The 24,145-nt window shown below is 41.7% G+C and overlaps 1 protein-coding gene across 3 annotated transcripts in view; it reads right to left on the bottom strand.

The window, feature by feature from the left end:
- rab30 (RAB30, member RAS oncogene family) overlaps window positions 1-24,145 on the bottom strand; it is a 176,422-nt gene that overhangs the window by 76,175 nt on the left and 76,102 nt on the right. The window contains exon 1 of one of the 3 annotated variants that reach the window (XM_085998890.1): window positions 21,280-21,483. The exons of the other annotated variants lie outside the window; for them this stretch is intronic. The gene's annotated coding sequence lies outside the window, so the exon portion shown is untranslated. Of the gene's footprint in view, window positions 1-21,279; window positions 21,484-24,145 lie in introns of those variants that run through there. 3 annotated transcript variants of the gene reach the window in all.

The raw sequence follows: 24,145 nt of genomic DNA, 5'->3' as shown, positions 1-24,145 counted from the left end.
AACCGACGACAGGGGGCCAGAATCGCCTCCGCACCAAGAGCAAGACACTCGGGAAAGGCGCTATCCAGAAAGGATCAGGAAGCCTCCCCAAAGACTGAATATATAAATAGACTATTTTCAGCTAATGTTGCATGTTAAAAGTGTTAATTGTAATTAGTTTGATATTTAATTGTTAAATGAGTGTTATGGTACTGTTAATCTAAAAGGGGAGGAATTGTAATGTATATACCTTTAAGGGGGGAACTATTTTTTACAGCTCATGTATACTGCAGTACCGGCAGTGACCACACCTGTATATAGCACGGAGTAGTAATCTGTACAGATCAGTTCCTGTGTGAGCCACGTTGAGTAAACATCTGTTGTACCGTTCTCCTGCAGTCTGTGTCTTATTATACACAGACACAACAGCCCCCATGCTAGCGGATATTGTAAACAGTTCGCTCTTCTCAAGTACTATCACCTTTCAAATTGACCAGCACCAGCCCCTCTTCAAAAAACCCACCCTTGACCCCTCGGCCCTTGCAAACTGCCACCCATCTCCAACCTCGCTTTCTTCTCCAGAGTTTTTGAACATGTTGCCTCCCAAATCCATGCCCATTTTCCTGCACCTCCATGTCCGAACCTCTCCAGTTAGATTTCCGTCCCTTCCATAGCACTGAAACGGCCCAAGTCACCAATGATATAGTGACCATGGTGCACTATCCCTCCTCATCCTTCTCAACCGGTCTGCAGCCTTCGACATGGTTGACCGCACTATCCTCCTTCAATGCCTCTCGTCTGCTGTCTGGCTGAGCGGGAATTCCTTCACCTGATTCCACTCTTACCGATCCAGTCATAGCTAAATTTCTTCTAATGGCCTCCTCCCACGCTATTATTTATGGAATCCCCAAGGATCTAGCCTTGGCCCCCTCCTATTTCTCATCTACAGGCTGCCCCTCGGCATCATCCTCCGAAGGCAAGGTTCATCAGGTTCCATCTGCGACCTAACTCCACATACCTGCCTTTGGCCCATATCCCTTAATACCATAGATTAACAAAAAGTTATCAATCTCAGATTTAAAATTGAATCATTGATCTTGCATCAATTGTCATTTGTGAAAGAGTTCCACACTTCTACCACCCTGTGTAGAAGTGTTTCCTAATTTCACTCCTGAAAGTTCTGGCTCTAATTTTTAGACTATGTCCCCTAGTCCTAGAATTCCCAACCAGTGGAAATAGTTTCTCTTTAGCCACCCTATCTGTTCCCCTTAATATCTTGAAAACTTCGATCAGATCACCCTTTAAACTTCTAAATTCTAGGGAATACAACCCTAATTTGTGTAATCTCTCCTCGTAACTTAAGTCTAGGTATCGTTCTGTAAACCTACGCTGTACTCCCTCCAAGGCCAATATATCCTTCCTAAGGTGTGGTGCCCAGAACTGCACACAGTACTCCAGGTGTGGTCTAACCAGGGCTTTGTATAGCTGTAGCATAACTTCTACCCCCTTGTATTCTAGTCCTCTAGATATAAAGGCCAGCGTCCCATTTGTCTTTTTGATTATTTTCTATTCCTATTCATTACATTTTAAATGATCTATGTATCTGGACCCCCAAGTCTCTTCGGGCATTCACTGTTTAGCTTTTCACCATTCACATGTAAAGAAAGAAAGACTTGCATTTATATAGAGCCTTTCATGACCTCAGGACATTCCAAAGCACTTTACAGACACTGAAGTACTTTTGAAGTGTAGTCGTTGTTGCAATGTAGGAAACATGGCAGCCAATTTGCACATAGCAAGGTCCCATAAACAGCAATGTGACAATGACCAGATAATCTGTTTTAATGATGTTGGAGGAGGGATAAATATTGGCCAGGACACCGAGGAGAACTCCCCTTCTCTTTGACGAGTGCCATGAGATTTTTTACATCCACCGAGAGGGCAGATGGGGCCTCGGTTTAATGTCTCATCTGAAAGACGGCACCTCTGACAATGCAGCACTCCCTCAATACTGCACTGAAGTGTCAGCCTGGGTATGTGCTCAAGTCTCTGGAGTGGGACTCGAACCCACAACCTTCTGACTCAGGGGAGAGAGTGCTACCCACTGAGTCACGGCTAGCACCTGAAGACATGTACGCTGACAACACCCAGCTCTACCTCCCCACTTCTCAACCCCTCCACTACCTGTGTTGTCAGACAAGCAGTCCGATATCCAATCCTACATGAGCCGAAATTTCCTCTAATTAAATATTGGGAAGACTGAAACTGTTGTCTTCGGCCTCTGCCACAAATTCCATTCCCTAGCCATCGATTCCATCACCCTCCCTGGCCACGGTCACAGGCTGAACCCAACTGTCCACAACCTTGGCATCCTGTTTGACCTGGATCTGAGCTTCCGACCCCAGATCCTCTCCAGCACAAAGATCGCCCATTTCCGCCTCTAATATCATCTGTCTCCGCCCTGCCTCAGCCCATCTGCTGCCGAAATCCTCATCCATGCTTCTGTTACCTCGAGACTTGACCATTCCAATGCTTTCCTGGTCTGCCTTCAATCTTCCATCCTCCATAAACATGAGCTCATCCAAAACTCTGCTGCCCATATCCTAACCCGCACCAAGTCCCGCTCACCCATCACTTCTGTGTTCGCTGACCTACATTGGCTCCTGGTCAACCAATGCGTCGAAGGTAAAATTCTCATCATGTTCAAATCCCTCCATGGCCTTGCCCCTCCCAATCTTTGTAGCCACCTCCAGCCCTAGAACCTTCCAAAAAATCTGCATTCCTCCAACTCAAATGAAAGTTGTTTTTATTTTATCTAGTGTCAGCCCACAAATTCCAAATTTATTGAATTCAATTTCACAACTTGCCTTGACCTTGGAAGTGCTAGTCCAGTACCAAAACCACTATATTACCTAAGTAGCCTTTTGCTACGCAAGCTGGATAAGCTAACTCAGTACAGACCAGGCATCAAACCTGGGACCTTGTGAATTTTTATGGCTCAGTGGCACATTAGGCAGCGTTATTACCCATTGAGCCAGTGAGAAACTCTAAAATCATTAAAATGTTTATTTCAGTCCTGTATGGCCAATAATGTAAAACTTCACAGCTCCCAGTACAGTTCTTCAGAAGTAGAAAATAGTCTCAAATTCAATTTAATGAGCCCATGTTCCCCTCCTGGGCTAAACAAATGTTTTTTTTGTAAATCAACCCACTAACCCTAGCCCTGTTACTCATTCACCTCAACAATAAATACTGCCTGAATTTGCACCAGTTGTGTCATTGGGTTTGTTGAGATTTCGGCAACTGTCAAGTTCAGTGTATATTGCTGGCTCAGGGGCAGCATTTTTAAACTGGCAAAAGATGATCTCTTTTAGGTCTGGGACGGAGTCTTGTGGGTAAACTGGCATTTTCTTCAATTTTATGGAGGCATTACTTGCGCATTTTGTGCAAGCCACAGCTCAGTTATGTAAATCTTTGCCAGTTCCAACAGTTAAGTATCTTTTTGTTGACCTGAATAGTGTGAAAAGGGCATGATCAAAAATGCATCATGATTGACCAGTTTTCTTTAATTTTTACTAATGGATTTATATTGCACTAGGTCAGTCACCTACTGGAAATTCATCTTGTCATTTTGATTTGCCTCCATAAAAAGTGAAAAAAGTTAATTAACCCTTTATTTGAAAAAATAAAATACTCGAATAGGGAGGATGAAGTAGTTATTTAATTTTTCAGTTGATATTTACGCCATAGAGCACACAATACTGAAACTATACTAAGAATGATGCATAATTCATAGAACCACAAGTTTATTTTCCTTGCTTATGGCTGCTACCATTGTGTATTAAAGTCCTTGAAACAAAAATTACTGGCCGTAGCATGCCATTCAGTATTACTCCCTAGGGTTGCCAACCCTCCCAAGTGGGAGATTCTTGGAATCGGCGATTGGTCTCCCGGGCGCTGCTGCTGCCAACTGGAGAGAAATGTTTCTTGCATACATGGTTTGTGCATGGGCACCATCTCGACTGGCTAAAAATGAAGACAATCAGAGATGCAATCTCTGGCCCCTGCTGGTCATCCCACACTTGCAAATATCAAGGCTTTTATTTAAAAACCAAGTGTCAAAAGTAATTAATGGATATAAAATGGGTTCATCTTTGTCACTATAGAAAGAAAGAAAAGTACTGTGTCTGCACGATTCACACCTGAGCACCTCTGTGGCCCGAACTCTCAATTCCCGCCCCACACCATCCTGGCCATTTCCCAGCTACTGGAGGCGCTGACAATCTTCGGTTTCAGCCAATCATTCCGTGCTGGATTTCCTCATGGCTGGTCACCCCGTCACCAGAACTGTCAACTTCAGTACCAGTTTAAGTTAGCCAGTGCACCACACGAATCTTTGGCTTTTTAATATACCATTTAACCTGCTGCCTGAAGAGAGGTTGCATCTTTTTATGCTATCGCCAGAGTGACAGCCTAAAAGTAGAAGCACATATTGTCTCCTTGTAACAGACTAGTCAACTTTCTCAAATGCATAATGTATTCTTTGGCAATGAATGTTATTCTGTTATTCAGTTGGGCCTCCCAAATGCTGTTATTGTAATACTGAAATAAAATTTACTGTTGTGCTTATGATGATTTAAACTGTCATCTGTGCTAAGAGTAACCCTACTGGACCCAGTATTACTACAATAAATGATACTAAATATAGTTTGACAGCGGTAGTTAAATAATAATTATTAGTAATAGCACATCTCTGTCCATTCAGTCCTTGATATCTTTGGTGAGCGAAGAGTTAAATTATTCTTCAAACAATACTGTACGCCAGTCCTGCTGGTGCCAAGTGACTTAATCAATGTTAATAAACTTGGTTTGTGTAGGACTATACAGGATGAGCTGAATCATAAATAAAATGCAAGACATAAATTATAAATTTCAGTCCATTTTTCCTACAACCCCTTAGTCTGGACTGCAATAAGATATTGGGGGGTGGGGTGGTAGGAGAGCAGGTATAGCATTGCACATAAATCAGTAAATTTGTCAAACAAAGTAGTCATTGGGCATTAGTGATCTTATACCAGTAACCCTGCCTCAGTGACTCATACTGGATTAACAGTGATTCAGCAGAACATCCGCAGTATTTTGCTATCATATTAACGTTTATTACCGTTTCACCTGCATCACAATGCATCAAATGCACTCAAACAGTACAAAGAGTGAAATTAAGTTTTGAGAAACAAAGTACATACATTGTATTAGAAACCAGTAAGTTGCTGAAAGGAAATTTCAGATAGTAATTCAACTTTGGGTTCTTCCTTGCCCTTTGGTGTCATTAGAATTATTAACTGCCCTGCCTTGTAATGCATTGCCATACATTATCCTATGCATAATGGCTTACACTGTTCATATCATTCATTGGCCCTGAAATTGCAGCGTCTGCAACGGCACACTCTCAGAGTAGTCCCTTTGAAAGGCCCTGCAAGTTCCGGATTTCCGCATGCACGAAATACGGAACTTGCGATCTGTCAAGGTACGCCTTGACAGATCATCTGAACCGCCTGAAAACTGAGTATTGCTGGCGCAGAGTTGGACTATTTGCCCAACAACTGCCCAGCAATTGCCCAAGAAACTCTTACGGCTGGTAAAAGCAGGCATAGGGCCCGCTTGCATCAGCATATAAGGGTATATATAAGGCTTAAATAAAACATTTAAATATCCAAAATTATGCATATACACTTTAAATGAGTTTATGCAAATTTTGTCCCAGATTAATGATGTTTAAAATTAACAAAAAATTAAATTTTTTATTGAAGTTGGTGCAATGAAGGAATTTATGAATAAAATTATTATGTACAATATATAATTATTAGAATTCTGCACATTGTATAATTATTTGGGGATTCCATTGCACATCATTAGGGGCTTCCCTTCGTAAATGATTGCAATGGAATTCTCCTTCGTCATTGGAGGACCACGCCGCAAAACGCAATTTCTAGGCCATTGTCACTGGAGAACCACAGCACCTCAAGATAGTCCATTTGTCAAAATACTATGACACATCCATGATTGGTGGTTCAGTGAGTGGGACAATTGCAATATTATGATCCTGTTGCAGTGCAATTTGAGCAGAATCCCCTGCAATAGGAAACATCCTTAACCAGGGATATCACAAACAAACTAGACACTTGGACATCTAATTAAAATGTGTTTTTTTTTAAAATAAGGTTATGCCAGTGCAAAAATCTATACTGGCATGCTGAGGACCACTGCCAATACCCATGAAAATATGCAAGGTACTGCACCATTAGCAGTGTGTTCTTTGTTACACTAAAGGCAGGAAGGGTTTCAGCAATTATATGCGAGTGCCTTGGATCACTGTTGGAACCATTTTCCACTCTACTACACATGGTTCTACTACTTATCCAAATAGCTGAGTTGCTCACTGTCACTCTCCCAAGTTTTCCACATCTTCATTTCTGCATCAGTCTATGGTTGTCCACTTCTTTCTTTCTCACTCATACATCTTTTATGGTTGTCCATCCTCTTTGTTACTCATATTTTGATTAATTTTACAGAAATTCCTGATATTTAGTAGATCTCATAACCATAGATCAATCTCTCAACATCACTGACCTCCGATGACCACAGCACCAGAAGCAACAACTCACCAACCATCCTATCTCCCTAGACAAAGAAATGCATGAGCTGTCTAATACAATCGTTTGAGGGAAAAAATTATAGTAATGCATCTCTGTGGCGTTGCTCACAATGAGTCATAGGACGCACCATTTTATCCAATATAATATAGCATGAATGTCACCGATTTACCGTAACTGATCATATGGAGTATTGAGAGTGTGTTACTGATATTCTTCGACTCGAATTCTATGATCGTGTAAAAAAAATGCATTATTTGATAGGGAGAATGTATTATTGGAATACTTTCGATGCTGTTGAGAATAAAAGAAATGTAGCTAAAAATAAAAGGAACACAAGAGTAAATGATATGGCGACATTATACAGAAAATTAATTGAAAAAGATGACATTGCACATTAAAGATTTATATAAAAATATTCCAAAGGAAATGTGAATTAAAATAAGTTAAACATATCTAATAAGAACATAAGAAATAGGAGCAGGAGTAGGCCAACCAGCCCCTCGAGCCTGCTCCACCATTCAATAAGATCATGGCTGATCTGATCCTAACCTCAAATCTTCTATCACTCTCCATCCCACCCGAACCCATGTGATCTCCCGGGAGAGGCGAAAAACCAGATAAAAAACCCAATGGCCAATTTGGGAGAAAAAAATCTGGGAAATTCCTCTCCGACCCATCTAGGCGATCGAAACTCTTCCAGGAGATCACTCTGTCCCTATATTTTCTAAGTACTTACCTTCTGTAAAGGCGATCTCCACCCCAGCCAAGAACAGGAATAAAACCATCTCCTGAAATCTAACACAGAATTAGAACACAAGAAGTAGGAACAGAACCAGGCTACACGGCCCCTGGGCCCACTCCACTACCCACAGGGCCATGACCATTCCAAACCTAGACTCATGTCCAATTTCCTGCCCGCTCCCTGTAACCCTTAATTCCCTTTACTTCTAGGAAACTATCTATTTCTGTTTTAAATTTATTTAATGACGTAGCTTCCACAGCTTTCTGGGGCAGCAAATTCCACAAACCTACCACCCTCTGAGTGAAGAAGTTTCTCCTCATCTCAGTTTTGAAAGAGAAGCCCCTTATTTTAAGATTATGCCCCCTAGTTCTAGTTTCACCCATCATTGGGAACATCCTCACCGCATCCACCCGATCAAGCCTCTTCACAATCTTATATGTTTCAATAAGATCGCCTCTCATTCTTCTGAACTCCAATGAGTAGAGTCCCAATCTACTCAACCTCTCCTCATATGACCACCCCCTCATTCCCGGGATTAACCGAGTGAACCTTCTTTGTACTGACTTGAGAGCAAGTATGTCTTTTCTTAAGTATGGACACCAAAACTGTATGCAGTATTCCAGGTGCGGTCTCATCAATACCTTGTATAACTGCAGCAATACCTCCCTGTTTTTATATTCTATCCCCCTAGCAATAAAAGCCGACATTCCATTGGCCTTCTTGATCACTTGCTGCACCTGCATACTAACTTTGAGCTCCGTGCACCAGGACCCCCAGATCCCTTTGTACTACAGTACTTTCCAGTTTCTTGCCATTAAGATAACAACTTGCTCTACGATTTTTCCTGCCAAAGTGCATAACCTCACACTTTCCAGTATTGTATTCCATCTGCCAAATCTCTGCCCACTTACTTAGCCTGTCTATGTCACTTTGCAGGTTTTTTATGTCCTCCTCACTCACTACTTTCCCTCCCATCTTTGTATCATCTGCAAACTTTGATATGTTACACTCGGTCCCCTCCTCCAAATCGTTAATATAGATTGTAAAGAGTTGGGGACACAGCACTGACCCCTGCGGAACACCACTAGTTACTGATTGCCAGTCTGAGAATGAACCATTTATCCCAACTCTCTGCTTTCTGTTAGAGAGCCAATTCTCCACCCACGCTAGAATATTACCCCCAATCCCGTGATTTTTTATCTTGAGCAATAATCTTGTGTGGCACCTTGTCAAATGCCTTTTGGAAGTCTAAATACACTACGTCCACTGGTTCTCCTTTATCCACCCTGTATGTTACTTCCTCAAAGAACTCAAGCAAATTTGTCAAACATGACTTCCCCTTCATGAAACCATGCTGAGTTTGTCCTATTAAATTATGTTTATCCAAATGTCCCGTTACTGTCTCCTTAATAATGGACTCTTAACATTTTACCAACCACAGATGTTAGGCTAACAGGTCTATAGTTTCCAGCCTTCTGCCTACTACCCTTTTTAAATAAGGGTGTTACATTAGCAGTTTTCCAATCTGCCGGGACCTTTGCTGATTCCAGGGAGTTTTGGAAAATTATTACCAATGCATCCACAATCCCTACCACCACTTCCCTCAAGACCCTAGGATGTAAGCCATCAGGTCCAGGGGATTTATCCGGCTTAAGTCCCATTATTTTACCAAGTACCAGTTCCTTAGTGATTTTAATCGTATTTAGCTCCTCTCCCCCGAGAGCCCCCTGTTTGTCCAGTTTTGGGATATTCTTAGTGTCCTCTACCGTAAAGACTGATACAAAATATTTGTTCAGCGTTATTGCCATCTCCATGTTTCCCACCATTAACTTCCCAGTCTCATCCTCTAAGGGACCAACATTTACTTTAGCCACACTTTTTCTTTTTATATAACTATAGAGACTTTTGCTATCCGTTTTTATATTTTTTGCTAATTTACTTTCATAATCTATCTTCCTTTTCTTAATCAATCTTTTAGTTATTTTTTGCTGTCTTTTAAAGACTTCCCAATCTTCTATCTTCCCACTAGATTTGGCTACCTTATATGCCCTTGTTTTTAGTCGGATACAATCCTTAATTACTTTACTTAGCCACGGATGGCTATCTTTTCTTTTACACCCTTTTTTCCTCAGTGGAATATATATTTTTTGGAAGTTGTAAAATAACTCCTTAAATGTACACCACTGATCATGTACCATCTTACCCTTTAATCTATTTTCCTAGTCCACTCTACTCAATTCCGCTCTCATACCTTCATAGTCTCCTTTATTCAAGCTCAGCACGCTTGTTTGAGATCCAACCTTCTCACTCTCTACTTGAATATGGAATTCAACCATGTTATGGTCACTCATTCCAAGGGGATCCTTTACTAGGACATTTTTAATTAATCCTGTCTCATTACACAGGACCAAATCTAAGGTTGCTTGCCCCCTGGTCGGTTCAGTTACATACTGCTCAAGAAACCCATCCCTAATACACTCAATGAACTCATCCTCAAGGCTGCTCTGCCCAGTTTGATTTGTCCAGTTAATATGATAGTTAAAATCCCCCATAATTATAGCTGTTCCCTTATTACAAGCCTCAACTATTTCCTGATTAATACTCCGTCCAACAGAGTTGCAACTGTTCGGAGGCCTATAGACTACGCCCACTAGTGTTTTTTTCCCCTTGTTATTCCTTATCTCTACCCAAACTGTTTCACTATCCTGCTCCTTTGACCCAATATCATTTCTCTGTATTATAGTGATTCCTTCCTTTATTAACATAGCCACCCCACCTCCCCTCCCTTCCTGCTTGTTAAATAACCTGGTATGTTTAATTCCCAGTCATGGTCACCCTGCAGCCATGTTTCTGTAATGGCCACAAGATCATACCCATATGTAGTTATTTGTGCCGTTAACTCATTCATTTTGTTACGAATGCTACGTGCATTCAGATAAAGAACTTTCAAATATGTTTTGTGACACTTAGTTCCTGTTTTTTCCCCTTTTACTACTTTACCTTTTACTCCATACCTTCTGTCCCTTCCTGACACGTTCTGTTTTTTAATTTCCCCACTGCTACCTAAGTCTATGACCTTCTCCGTTGTCATTTCTGTTATTTGCTCTCTAGAAACCTCCCCCCAACTAATTAGTTTAAAGCCCTCTCTACAACCCTAGTTATATGATTCGCCAGGACTCTAGTCCCAGCACTGGCCAAGTGGAGTCCGTCCCAACGGAACAGCTCCCTCCTGTCCCAGTACTGGTGCCAGTGTCCCAAGAAGCAAAACCCATTTCTCCCACACCAGTCTTTGAGCCACGCATTTAACTCTTTCATTTTATTTATCCTAGCCAAATTCGCTCGTGGCTCAGGTAATAACCCAGAGATTATTACCCTTGAGGTTCTGTTTTTTAATTTGACCCCTAGCTGCTCATACTCCTTTAACAGAACCTTCTTCCTTGCCCTATCTACGTCGTTTGTACCAACATGGACCACGACAACTGGATCTTCCCCCTCCCACTCCAAGTTTCTTTCCAGCCCAGAAGAGGTGTCCTTAACCCTGGCACCGGGCAGGCAACACAGCCTTCGGGACTCCCGCTCTTGACTGCAGAGAACCCTATCTATCCCCCTAATGATACTATCCCCTACCACTACAACATTTCTTTTTACTCCCTCCACTTGAATGGCCCCCTGCACCACTGTGCTGTGGCCAGGTTGCTCATCCTCCCTGCAGTCCCCGCTCCTGCCCTCACAGGGAGTAAGAACCTCAATCCTGCTTGACAAGAGCAAGGGCTGCGGCTCCTTCAACACTACATCCTGGATCCCTGTACCTTCCTCACTCGTAGTAACACCGTCCTGTCCCTGACCACGGACTACATCTGCAGTAATTAATTTCATAGGTGTGACCACCTCCTGAAACATAGAGTCCAGGAACTTCTCCCCCTCCCTGATGTGTCGCAGTGTCTGAAGCTCAGTCTCAAGCTCTTCAACATGGAGCTTGAGTTCCTCTAGCAGCAAACACTTATCGCAAATGTAATCACCGTGAGCCTCAATGGGGTCCACCAGCTCCCACATTTCGCAACAGTGACACATCACCTGTTCACCCATATCTGTGTAATTAATTAAATTTATTATTAATTATGAAGACCCTCTGCCCCGATATAGATGATAATATTACACCACTATTTAATAGGACTTACCAACTTAAAGGTATAGAAGAGAAGGAAGAGAACCTACCAACCAGTTGATCACCAACCTCCCTCGTGGAAGCTGTCTGGGGGACCTATCCGGTTGAATTGTCTCACTGCTCCACGTCCGCAGTGTTGGATTAGCCTGAGAGAGGGAAGCAAAACAGAGCAACAAGCACCCCCTCACCTCCCACTTGCCCGAACTCTGCCACTTACCAAACTCTTACACTCAATGCGACCGCACTCAGCGCTACCGCACTTAGCCCGCCCCTTTTTATACCCGGATTCTACTTCTGGTTTCAACTCCCCAACAGCTTAATTTACTCTAAAAAATTAAACTTACTTCAAATAATTCACTTATTTACTCACTAAAATTCAGTAAATGCACTTAAATGACTTTTTCTGCCACTTAGCAAAGTCTGCTTAAACTCAATGCGATGTAACCATGATTAAACATTTCTACGTATACTCCATAAAAGTTGTATTGTGGCGGTTCCACCGGGTGTCCCTTACACATATAATGTATATAATTCACTTTAACCTAACTGTACGTGTATTACTTACCTGTTTGGGCCGTTGCCCCTTTAAGATGCGCCCTAGCGCACTGACGTCACGTCACGCATTACGTGACGTCACGTCATGCATTACGTGACGTACGCGCGGCGGCTGCCGGCCCGACTCGGCCTTCCATGATGGCCACCGGCACAGCCCGGCCTACCGCGACTTCGGCCGGCAGACATGAGCGACGCGATCCCCCGCAGCAAGCGCCGGCTCAGCTCGGCCTCCAGCTCCTGCTCCCGCGGTCGTGACTTCGGCCTCAACAGCCAGCCTCCGCACCGGGTGAACGCGCCGACGTATCGGCACGGGTCACGTGACCGCCCCAAGTGCGGGCCAACGCGCTAACGTCAGGACACGGGCACGTGACACCCGAAGAGCGGGAAAACGCGACTGAGCGTGATGACGTCATCACGCTCCCCCGAGGACTACGGACTCAGTCCTTGTGGAGTCCCCGTCGGGGCAAGACCTACATCACGGTGTTCCTGCATCCAGCCAGCTTACCTGTTGTATTTCGTCTGTTCAAGTGATTAAACAACTTATTTACCGTTCATCTGAAGTCGAACTTAATTATTTAATAGGCATTCGCCCTCAGAGGTCAACACGAATACCTACAGTATGAAGAATTTTGTATAGCTATATAATCTTTATCTTATTAAAAATTCTCACATCTGCACTTTACTTCCTGTTGTCACATTTGAGTCAACTTCCGATCCCTGCCATTATAAATACTTATTATATCCACATATATAATTGATTTTGTCTATGTAAACGTGTCACAATGTAATTACACAATCAGGCCACTTGTGGTTTTGTATGCAGAAGGCGAACATTGCTCATCGTAGCGAGAGGGTTCGAGTACAGGAACAAGGATGTCTTGCTGCAGTTGTACAGGCCCTTGGTGAGACCACACCTTGAGTAGTGTGTGCAGTTCTGGTCGCCTTATCTGAGGAAGGATGTTCTTGCCATGGAGGGAGTGCAGCGAAGATTCACCAGACTGATACCTGGGATGGCAGGAATGACGTATGAGGAGAGATTGGGTCGATTGGGCTTGTATTTGCTAGAGTTTAGAAGAATGAGAGGTGATCTCATTGAAACTTATAAAATTCTAACAGGACTAGACAGACTAGATGCAGGAAGGATGTTCCCGGTGGCCGGGGAGTCCAGAACCAGGGGTCACAGTCTAAGGATAAGGGGTAGGCCATTTAGGACAGAGATGAGGAGGAATTTCTTCACCCAGAGAGAGTGGTGAACCTGTGGAATTCTCTACCACAGAAGGCAGTTGAGGCCAATTCATTAAATATATTCAAGAAGAAGTTAGATATATTTCTTAGGGCTAAAGGGATCAAGGGATCTGGGGAGAAGGCAGGGACAGGGTCCTAAACTTGGATGATCAGCCATGATCTCATTGAATGGCGGAGCAGGCTCGAGGGGCCGAATGGCCTACTCCTATCGTCTATGTTTCTATGTTAAAAACATAAGAAATAGGAGCAGGCATAGGCCATTTGGCCCCTTGAGCCTGCTCTGCCATTTAATAAGATCATGGCTGATCTTCTACCTCAATTCCACCTTCCTGCACTATCCCCATGTTCCCTAAGGAGTGTCTCTCTCTCTCTGCCATCTCAGTTTATGTACAGGTAAGTTTTCATCCTAAATTTTAGCCTTCTCTTCATATTTCTCTCAGTTGAAAGTCACTTTTTATGTTTACACTTTTATTAAGTTGACTATTCCTCTTCCAGCAATATCACGAATTAAGAAACAAATCAGGGTTTCTCTCTCCCTTACTCACCGGCTTCCATCGTTGGATTTATTCTCAACCAAATGTCAAAACCCATCTGGTTTAACACTCTTCATGAACTGTTTAGAGCAGCAAAGAATGATTTTTACTGTTGGTTGATCGTCTGGAAACTCTTTCCCTCCCCATGAGCACAGTACTAAAGTATAGATTCACGTGGAGCACACCCCAAACTTCTAGACTGACAAATCCTTAACTGTGGATGGCCACACTATCACTGATGTGTAACCAGGAATCCTTTCCTCCCCCCCTCTCCTCCATTCAGCATATTCTCTTCCTGCCAGCTGGTCATGCAATCAGGAATCCATCGCCCTATACATTTGATCATGAATCCCATCCTCACCAGCATATTACCTTTGAGCTGCTGAACATGGAATTCAGAATTAACAGTGCGAATCTCTGTCTCCCGTTGTCCAGGAATCAGACCTGCTTTTTAAATGCAAGTTATTTTAACATTTATAATGCAATTTTGATATTCAAAGTATCACTTCTGTCACAATGCTATTTCAGGTCTCCCGGGTGGTGCTGTAGTGCCTCCCGTTTCCTTGACTCCCTCTCAGCTGTTCAGGTGTACCACAAAGAAACTCCTATACTCTGTGCTTCACAAGTTTCCGTTAAGTTTTTACAATTTAACTATAAATGAAATATAACAGCTCGGAATTTGCGGTCAGCAGTGAAGCAAAGGCATTTGCCGCTGGTCCCGGAGAAAGCTGCCTGCAGAGATCTCGCAATCTCGGTGGTGAAAAGTGTCTTTTTCGACGCGCAACTGATTTCAGTGCAGGATAGTGGGGATTCCCTAACGCAATCTGCTGTGACGTCAACAAGCTGTCTAAGCAGCCAATCACATTGCAGAATTCTCAGATAGGGAAGCAGTAAATGAGAACCTGCTTTAATCCCTGGTTTTGAAAAATGTTAGAAAGCAAAATAAAGATTGGTGCTCTCATATGGGGATAAGGTAGAACCTGAAATATCATGAAAAACTTTTTTTTTTTAAATTTAAGTTTCTTAAAAATTGCAAGTTTTATCAATGTAGAAATTTGACACTCCACAAAATTTAAATTCGTTTTTCAGGGCCATAACATTTGTTTAGCCTTAAACCCTCAGTTATACCTAATCCAACATTTATTGGGGTATTTAACAGCAATATTACCATGGAAAAGCCCAAGTTTTCGTTAGTCTCACTGATTATACGGATTGTCAGCTATTAGCGGGGGGGGCGCGAAAGGAGGGGGTGGTGGCACAACACAGCCAGTGTCGGAACAGTGAATGACTGACCACAACTTCAGAATTTCCACGTTTAGATGTGCATGCGCAATATCCCGAAGTTGCAGTCCGTTTCAATGGGGTAATGATGGCGAACGGTTAGTTCGTCGTTATTACCCACCGCAAATTTCAGCTCAATGTTTAAGTTTCTGCACTTTGTACTGGTGCTAAATTGTGCACCAGCTCCATCCCAGCCCTGCTCATAATAATTTTGCTCAGCCCAAACCCTGGCCCGATGTTTCACGAGCTGCCTTGCTCATTTTAATTGCTTAGTTTTGTGTACCTCAAAGGCTGCTCTGCCCACTTCACTAGTTTCCCTGCTCATGATAATTGCTCAACCCCAGTGGCTGTTTTGGCCCTGGCCCAATATTTCAATGACTTTGACCTCAGTCTGATGTTTGAATGGCTGTCCTGCTTGTACTGTATTAAAAGTCTTGCTGTAAGCATCACACTTCAGTGTACCTTCTGATTCACAGTAATACCACAATATAATTTATAGGTGTATCAATTTTTGTGCTGGGTTGTGTTTACGTTGGTTAGGATGGTGATTACGTCAAGAGATAGAAAGATAGGACACTGTTTAACTGGAAAATTTGATTTAAAGGGGAGAGTGACTTGGGTGTCTTATGTGAATGTGAAGCTGGATTTGACAGGCCAAATGGCGAAGAGACATAAAATATCAGGCGATGAAGGAGGAGAAAGGCCTGCAGGTGCAGAAACGTTGGTGGCGGCAAATTGGCCTTAAAGTGGGTGTTTGGGTTGAATGATGAGGAACAGTGAAAGATCAGGGGGTGAAGGAGGAGGAAAGTTAGGGATTGCAGGGAGTTAGGTGAGTGCAAACATAATTCATGAAATGAGGTGCAAGTGGGAAGAATGGGAGCAGGCTCAGAGTACAGAATTAGTGTGTTCTGGGTTGTGGCAGTATTGAGAGGTTGTTGCTGGGGTGTGATATTCAAATGTGGGAGTAATTGAGAGAGTGTGTCTTAGGGTGTGGCTGTCCTGGGATGGTCAACTTCTGGGAACATCAGTTGTGGTATGTAGGGGCTGAGTGTGGGAATACTGGGGACAGTGGGATGTGTGCAATGGGGTATGCACATATTGGAGCAGTAAGAGGATTGTCCTAACATTTAGAAGCAGTGCAAAGGGTATGTGGTAGAAATAGCTCTGGGAGGGTGGGGGAGTAGAATATCAGAGTACTAGGGTGGGGGAGTAGAATATCAGAGTACTAGAAAAGAAGCGCTGAGGCGTGGGGACAGTAGTAGAGACTGAGGTGTGACAGCAGTGTGGCAGAATGTGACCGTATTGGGGAGAGAAAGAAAAAGAATGAGAACGATTGACAGCAATGAGACTTTGCAGATCTACCCATACCAGTATCCATAGTTGGCCATTAAAGGTTCTTGACGGCACATGGCTCAATATGCTAAATAGGTTTTGTAACAACACGAAGCCAGTCAAGCCACCAGATCTTAACTGATTATTACTCAAGTATTTGCTTTCTCGGAGCTCCAATATGCCACAAGATGCTGGTGTCTCATTTAGACTGGTAAACTAGTCCATCTGAAGCTTCAGAAATGTCAAGCGTTACTGCTTTAACCTCACGCTGAACATTGAGATGTTTGCTTCATTTCTAGAACCCAAGATGGACAATAACGCAAATCGACCAACTACACTGAAGGCAAAATGGCAATCAAATTGTTTTAATTGAGATGATGAACAGCTTCTCATTACCAATGGTTTCCACAAAAATTGCAAATTCTTGAAATCTGAAACAAAAGAAAATGCTGGAAAGACACAGCTGGTTTATCAGTGTCGGAAATATTTTGATACAGGGTAATATTTTAATAGTATCATTTTGGTCTACATTCCAAAACGTTAGCCTATCTTTTCCCTTTCCACATGTAGATGCACCTGCTGCGTATTGCCTGAAATTCTTCTTTTATTATTTTCATAAACCTTGACATCACTGACAGCAAAGATACTGATTTGTAGTTATCAGCATTTGACTTTGATCCCCTTTTATTTAAACTAAGAAATCTCGGTAAAGGATCAATGTCCATAGTGCGTTTATGATTGCCATAATATATTTGTTTGAGCCCTCTCAGGTGACCAGTTAACAGGTATTATCTGAAATAGATGAGTCAGAACTAGCTAATTCCTTACCTAGACAATTAAAAACCCAAGCACCTACACTCAAGAGTCACAAATGTAGATCCCATTGTACAGAACGTTCACGTTACAATGTGGATTAATGGCACAGTGTCACAGCCTAACAGGACACAAGTTTACACTGGCAATTCCCCCATCACCAACATGGCATGAACAGAAGGCATACAGCAGAGGCCACTCCTCAGATATCAAGAGGGGAGCAGTTAAAAAATAATCATCATCTAAGCTACTGTTTTATTTCTCCTACTCGTCAGGTGGAATGGCATAGGCAAAGGCCCAGAAAAGAGCTGCTCTCAGCAAGAGCTGGTGTACAGCCTCAGGTAACCTAGATGCTGGATAAAATAAAAAAATGTTCATCATCTTACTTTAGAATACTACTAAGGGCTGATTACTTTTAACCATTGCTTAGTGATTCATTAACCAGTGTACTGCTGGAAGAAACAGTAACTAAATATATACACAGTACATTATTTTAAAGTAGTGTGGTTACATTGCACAAAATATACATCTCAAAGTCCCAGGATGCATATGACTACAAAGCAACTGAAATGCAATTACCAATTAGTAGCATTTCACAAAGGAGCAGCTTCGCCAAGGCTAAGCAAGTTTATCCAGTCAGTAACCAAGCTGTACAGATCCGAAAAGTCACAAGTTCAATCACAATCAAGTTTGCTGATAGTGCAGGTAATCAGGGCGTTAGAACATTCCTCAGCATTCAGGCAGTAGGAGGGAAAAAAGAAAATCAGCCAAGGTTTCCATCCAGCAACCTATAGAAGCACAGCAGTTTACAGCACAGGATGTCAATTGGGCCATCATGTCTATGTCAGTTCTTTGTAGAACAATCCAAAACTAATCGCAAGGCCCCACTCTCTCCCCGTAGCCCCGTATTTTCCTCTGCTTCAAAATGTCTCCAATTTTCCTCTGAAGGATGCAATGACCTCTGCCTCAACCACTCCCTGCAGCAAAGTATTCCATGCTGGACAACCCTTGCTGAAAGTGCCTGTGTGTGGATAACAGATAAGGACAAGAATGGGACTGTACCCACAGGGAGTTGTTGCCTTCATGAAAATATGTTTTAAAAAAATCACAAATATTTTTACTGTTCAGACAGTACAGGACTTACATCACTCAATTTTAAAGGCAGTAATGTAACATTACTAACAGCTTAAAGTATAAACCATCCAATATTTGCCATGACAGATACCTTCAAACTTTTGGAATGGATTACTGTCTTGCAATTCACAGAAGTATCTAGCATTCTATCTATATCTGTACTATATAAACTGGCCCTATTGAATAGATAACATTTACAGTAAACACTGGCAGTGATTGGGTTATTCTTCCTAAGTGTTAGTTATCTTCTCTCCAAAATCATGTCACTAAGGAAAATGATTTAATCAGTTCATACCCTACAACTTTCCCACCCACTCATAAGTTTGCCCATTGTAAATCTCATTAAATACTTGATCTAGTTGGTCAATTTGTTACGGTCAGTGTAGGCGTAAAAGTAGTCTTGGGAAAAAACGACGAAGTGATCTTTTGAGAGTGAAAGCAATCACTCATGTCAACAGGAGTATATGTTCAACAGGACATGAAGCATTATTCCCTTCCTAATGTTTCAATTAACAATTATCAACTTCATTCTAAACTCTATTTTCATATTTTAATTACACAGTCACCTATACCAGGACAACATTACTCGATGTCAAAACAACATTTCAGACCAATACTTATTTTTGTTGAAGATTTTGGGTGAATTTTATGTTAATCAAGGTGATGAATGTCAGTGCTGGGTAACATAACACTCCTTTAAGGGAAACACCCATCAAGTCAAGTATAGGAGACGCAAGATAATACCCCTGTACAAGGCAGTGCAGTGGTGCTGCACATTTAAGTAGGAGGGAGGTTAGCAGAGCTGGTGAAGAGACAGCTTTCAGGAAGCTTTGAAGGAAAGGAGAGATGTAATAAGGCAAAGGGGGCTCCAGGTTGTGGGGTCCCAGCCCAGACAGTTGCAGGGAAGAGAGAACTTGCAGTAGATTAGAGTTGGAAGAGCGGAGGACAGAGCTTCTGTACTTGGGGAAAATAAAGTGTTACCCGACTACAGAAAGTGTATTAATACTACTATACGACATCAGAATACTACATCATCATCAGGTATGCTGTGAATTTAATCACTGCGGAACATAACTTTTCAAAGCATCCGTGTCAACCGCACTATGCTGATTTCATGCTCAACCTCTTTAATGAACACTCCACGCAAGCTTACATGCTACAATAAAGAGCTTCTACAGTTTGTAGATACACAAAGTAACTTATTTACCATGTGGGATTAAATTTGATAGTATATTAGGCTGCTTCAAAACAAAGTGTACTATTTTCATGTACAGCACCCCAATTCTTGAATGACAGTTCTATATTTCAGACTCAAATCATGAACAGCTGTTGAATAAACCCTAACTCTACATCAGAGCCAAGTTGATACTGTCAACAAGCTCGTGAATAAAGTTTTAATTGTGCTGTACTAATTACAGCATTTTGCAATCTGAACCATTGAAAGTAAAGCTCTTAGACAGTTACCTTTCAAGCAGAATATATTCCACTGTCAATAAAAGTTAAATTTGGACAACACAGAACAGTACCTAGAGATTATTTCTCTTGCAGTCACATATTCTTACACACCATGTGATTCAAGTGTTGTCCCATATTCAGAAAGAAGCATTCCAAAACACATGCACCTTGGTAATGCCCTACAGGTCATATTAAAAATAAGGCAGTAATAAACTCATTAAATTAGGCTGTTAAATTTTGGTTAGATCTTGCACCAAAACTTTGCAGTTTTGCACAGCTGTGTATTAGAACCAAAAGGAAGAGTGAAGTAGGCTGGGAAACAGAGTCAAGGTAACAGAGTTAAGGTAATGTGAGTACAACTTAAAATTCAATCCAGTGGAATTAGTCATGTTAAATTAAAGAAGCTTCAAAAGTGCCTGAGCTTTGTTAAATCCTAATTTTAAATACATACAAATATAATTTACAAAATTTGTAAGTCTTCAATCTTACAAATTTCAATGCACTCTTAAAAACAGTGAAGTCTGTCAAATTATGTATATTATATAGTCTATAAAAACACTACTCCAGAAGATGTGACAAGATATTAAGCGGAGTGTTTTAGATGGGCTAACAGAAGTATTTTTGTATACTGCTTAGAAATTAGAACTAAAGTATACCTGCTTTGAGTTACATAGAAGCACAAGGTGAAATCTTGTAAAATGGTTTTATAGAATATACTGAAGGCATTTTTCATTTTATCAGCTACAAGTGCATTGGTTTGTTTTGCCTACATTATCTATGAAAAAAAGAAGCAAGTTTTATTGATCTACTATACCTTATGTCCTCAGGATGCCAATGGCAACTTGGACAAAATAGAGTTGCCTTTTCCAATATACAAATGAAATGATACTCAAGTCAAAGCTGGCTAATCACTTGTCTCTTTCCCTCCCAAATTGAGCACAACATAATATTTATATTTTATTTGGAAAAAGTTGCCATTTTTAAAATCAGTTATTTTACAAGGAAACTATTTTACAGCATGATCTGATTCAGACTAAATCACAACTTTGTTGAAATTAAACTTCAGTGCTAAAATCAAATCAAAAATAATGCATTCAAAAATGTCATTAATGACAAATCACATTTTCACTTTAGGAAACTAAAAATAGCTTTTAGCCCTCTGCGTACAATAAGCTGTAATAACGTAAATACTTAGAAATCATGCAACACTATAGCAAATATGCCAATATTAAATACACGAATGACCAATACAAAATCACTCCGGAAACCAGGACCACTTCAGTCTGACTTCCATGAATTGTGCTGGAAGTGGGAGAAAACACAAGCACAGCAATGAAGGAAAGAAGAAGTCGTTCACAACACAACAACCACATTAAAATAAAAACTTACTTGTTTCGGGGTTTTTTCCCTTGTCGTTGCTATGTGAGAAATGTGGAGTTACAGTGTGTTTCGGAGTGCAGCAGTCATTCCCTGCTTCTGACTGTCTCCAGCGCTGCACCGCAGAACGCTACATTGCACAATGCACCCACTTTCTCCTAGCTTTAAGCATGACGTAATTTCTTTCGGAGCGGAAACGAGAGCTAGAATTGGAACGCTGCGCTCGCTGGGATTTGTAGTAATTTTCCCGGAAGCGCATTTTGATGTATTTGTTTTCACAGGGTCTTTGTCTTCCACTTCTGATGGCTTTGGAAGAGGAATTAAACATTAATGTAAATTCCTAGTTCTGAATAGCAAATGTGATGTAGCCAATCACTGCAATTTTTGTCTTTTTGCATCCCTTTTTTTCCTCCAATGTTTTGCTTCCCCCTACTCTTCCGAAGGTACTGAGTTTTGCTGGGGTGCAGATCTATGGCCACAAGTCTTCAGTATCATTTTAATGTATGGGGCTTAGACAGTAAATGTTGGTAGGCTATTCAACTGCAGGGGACATTAAAGCCAAGCACAATCCTGTCCTCATCCAAATGTCTAAACACTTACCTTTATAGTGGGGGTTTGGTAGATGAGGGAGCCCTGATTCATCTCCACTCCAAAGCCTAAATTGTAAGTATAGTACACAGTTCCCCCATAACCCTATATGTTTTAAAGGGAAATAGATATTTGTACAATTACTGTGACTTTCAGTCACCACTTTTACCTATTTTGTCTGACATTGAGTACTGGATGAGCGGAAATATCCTCCAACTAAATATTGAGAAGACCAAAGCCATTGTCTTTGGTCCCCACCACAAATTCCGTTCCCTAGCCACCGACTGCATCCCTCTTCCTGGCCACTGCCTTGAGGCTGAGCCAGACCATTTGCAGCCTTGGCGTCCTATCTGACCCCGAGATGAGCTTCCGACCACAAAACCTCTCCATCACCCTGACCGCCTACTTCCATCTCCATAACATTGCCCATCTCCAACCCTGCCTCAGCTCAGCTGCTGCTGAAACCCTCATCCATGTCTTTACCTCTAGACTTGACTATTCCAATGCACTCCTGGCTTGCCACCCACCTACCATCCTCTTTAACCTTGGGCTCATCCAAAACTGCTGCCCATACCCTAACTCGCACCAACTCCCATTCACGTATCACCCCTGTTGTCGCTGATCTACATTGGCTTCCAGTCTGGCAATGCCTCAATTTTAAAATTCTCATCCTTGTTTTTAAATCCCTCCATGGCCTCGCCCCTCCCTATCTCTATAACCTCCTCCAGCCCTACAGTCCTCTGAGATCTCTGCGCTCCTCCAATTCTGGCCTCTCGAGCAACCGATTTTAATCGCTCCATCATTGGCGGCCATGTCTTCAGCTGCCTAGGCCCTAAGCTCTGGAACTACCTCCCTAAACCTCTCTGTCTCTCTCTTCCTATAAGACACTCCTTGAAACCTACCTCGTTATCTGTCCTAATATCTCATGTGGCTTGGTGTCAAATTTTGTTTGATAACGCTCCCGTGAAGCACCTTGGGATGTTTGACCATGTTAAAGGCACTATATAAATGCAGGTTGGTGTTATTTTGGTAAGCAAGCACTTTAGTGCTTTGGAAGAAATAGAGAGGGAATTACTGGGTTGAATGAGGTGATGGAAACATACCAAAATAATCAAAGAATCTGTGAATGGCCAATGTAAGAAAACGGGTGACATCAGCAAAAGAGAAAAACTGCATAATCAGTGATGTCATCACATTTTCATTTATTAACAAAGTACATGGCCAACATGGTTCTGGAGTGAAGTTTTTTTTTTCAGATGAGACATTAAATCTGCACTCTCAGGTGGACGTAAAAGATCCCATGACACTATTTCGAAGAAGAGCAGGGGAGTTACCCCGATGTCCTGGACAATATTTATCCCTCAATCAACATCACTAAAAAACAGATTATCTGGTCTTTATCACATTGCTATTTGTGGGAGCTTGTTGTGCACAAATTGGCTGCTGTGTTTCCTATATTGCAACAGTGACTACACTTCAAAAAAAAAAGTACTTAATTGGCTGTAAAGCGCTTTGGGACGTCAAAGTAGCAAATTCATTTTGCAAGCGTGACCCCACTGAGTTACCTCTTAATCCTATTTGTTTTAAAGGAAGAGAGATATCGATACAAACCTTTTTTACCTGCTTTATGCTGTAAAACTGCTGATTAGAGGCAGTCTGGTTAGAGAAAGCAGATATTTTATGTAAAGGTTTCCCTAAGCAGCATCTTGAATGAGAAGTACTTTCCATGACTCACAGCACCATTTGTGGTCTCACTAAAGCATAACTTCACAATATCATTTGCATCTCTGCAGCAGCCACTAACTTCAATGCAATTTTAAATTACACACACAGTACGGAATAAAGAGAATTTCCTCATATGGAATCAAATCTATCTCAGTCTTGGAGCTTTCAAGACTGAGATAGATAGATTTTTGTTAGATAAGGGTATCAAGGGATATGGAGTAATGGCAGGTAAATGGAGTTGAGCTGCAGATCAGTCGTGATCTACTTGAATGGTGGAGCAGGCTTGAGGGGCTAAATGGCCTACTCCTGTTCTACTGTTCCTATGCTCCTAATTTTTGTGAGATAAAGGCACAGAAGCTGACAAGTTAACAAAAACAACTGTAACCTTAGCATTGGAGTAGATAATGAAGTACATTCAAAGTCCATTTATCTTTGGAAGTGGCCTCCATATAATACAGCATGTAATTCTTTACCTTTTAACCTAAATACTGATCATTCTAAAATAGATTATTTACTTTTAGTGCTAAATAGTCTTCCCCTGTTATTCCCAGTGGAGTGTAGTCTA

The sequence above is a fragment of the Somniosus microcephalus genome, chromosome 10, assembly GCF_052327205.1.
Source record: "Somniosus microcephalus isolate GS21.2 chromosome 10, FLI_Smic_1.0, whole genome shotgun sequence".
NCBI classification, from domain to species: Eukaryota; Metazoa; Chordata; class Chondrichthyes; order Squaliformes; family Somniosidae; genus Somniosus; species Somniosus microcephalus.
Note: the sequence above shows the minus strand (reverse complement) of the source record. Positions and strands in the feature narration are given on the sequence as shown.